The sequence below is a fragment of the Octodon degus genome, unplaced genomic scaffold, assembly GCF_000260255.1.
Source record: "Octodon degus isolate 3935 unplaced genomic scaffold, OctDeg1.0 scaffold00029, whole genome shotgun sequence".
In the NCBI taxonomy this organism is placed as follows: domain Eukaryota; kingdom Metazoa; phylum Chordata; class Mammalia; order Rodentia; family Octodontidae; genus Octodon; species Octodon degus.
The window spans coordinates 2,609,688-2,611,225 of record NW_004524605.1 but is presented as its reverse complement, the minus strand read 5'-3'; the positions used below and the strand labels follow the sequence as shown (position 1 = coordinate 2,611,225).

The 1,538-nt window shown below is 56.0% G+C and overlaps 1 protein-coding gene across 1 annotated transcript in view; it reads right to left on the bottom strand.

The window, feature by feature from the left end:
- Slc36a3 (solute carrier family 36 member 3) overlaps positions 1 to 1,538 on the bottom strand; it is a 25,630-nt gene that overhangs the window by 22,548 nt on the left and 1,544 nt on the right. The gene's annotated exons all lie outside the window — the stretch shown is intronic.

Sequence of the window (1,538 nt, the reverse complement as noted above, 5' to 3'; positions counted from 1 at the left end):
GGGGCGGGGGCGGGCCTGAGGGTCGCGGGCTGGCCTGAGCGGGTGGAAGGACATGGGGCGTGGATTCTCCAAGGAAATGAAAGGCGCAGGGAAGGCGGAGCGCGGAACTCAGAGGCTGGAGCCTGGCTGAGCTCTGGCTCTGCCCCTGGCCTGCTGCGCGCAGTTATAACTTGGGAACCATCAGCGGCTCAGCCCCGGGCCTCCTCATCCGCCGAGGGGCCGAGGGCGTTGGTAATACTTCCTGCCCTGCTAAGCCCCCAGGATGGTCACGGAGTCACAAAGCGTTTCCCAGCTGCGGACTTGGTCGTCTACTCGTCACCACCAGGGTCCGACCAGGAGCAGGGAGACCCGCCGCCAGGGAGAGGAGGCCAGGGCTGTGTGGCCGGGAAGTTGCCCCTGGCCTGGGTGCAGAGCCCCCCAGGAGAGCGGAGAGTAACTGCCGAGCGGTCCGGCGCAGTCGGGCTGTGTCCCATCCTGCGGGATGCGGGGGCCACTGTGCCCGAGCACCACCCCGAGGCCCTGGGGCGGAGGACGGGGACCCGCCGGTCCCGTGGTCCCGGTTAGCTGTCTGTTCACCCAAGGACGGGAGCGCCTGTGATCCCCGGGCCTTCGAGGAGCAACTCATTTCTGTATTTTCTAACAAGCACAGTTGTCACGATGGCAAAGAAAAGATGTGAACATCTTCTCTCTCTCGGTTAATCCTCTGTGTTCTCCCTCCTGACTGCCGGCCTGTACCCGCCAGCTCGCGCTTCCTCCCCAGCACGGTTGCCACCTCACCACCCGAACCCCACCCTCGAGGTTCCCCGTCCGCCACCTGCATCGCACCCTAGGAAGTAGTGTTGCCCATCAGAGCTCTGGAGAGTCCAGGCTGGTTGGGAGACCCCCTGGGCATTAGAAAAAGCAGCTCTGTATTTTTCCTTGAAAAGTAACACTGCCATCCTGATAGGAAATCCCCAAATCCCATCAATTGAAGATAAGCACACATCGCGATAAGCATTCCTTTGGGAATCCCTGTTTGGTTTTCGCGATGCCCAGAATTCTGCACAAGGACTGCTACGCAAACCAGCGCTCAGCTAGCTTTCCCTGTGCGTAGTGTGTGCCATTCACGTTTCCACCTCTGGATTCATTTGTAATGCTGTTTTCTGCAATATGTTTATACCATGCTTTAACCATTCTTTTTGACAGTCTTGATATATAGCCCAGGATAGCCTTGAATTGGCAATCCCCCGCCTTGGTCTCCCCAGGGCTGGGATTACAGATGTGCGCCACCACTCAACTGTAACCATTCCTATTGTCCCCACATTTTCAATACTGTCGTCATGCTTCAGTAAATACCTTTGCTGTCATGAATACCTGTACTATGGTCTCAGTGGGAAAAAGTTCCCAGAAAAGGTATCATGGATGAAAGAGTGCATCTACTTATATTTAATTATGCTTCGGAACAAAACGAGGTGGTGAAGCAGTTAGAAGTTCAAAAGTTAAAACCAGCACAATAAAAACCCGGTGTAATGAATAGAAACCTCCTAGCTCCGTCTCTG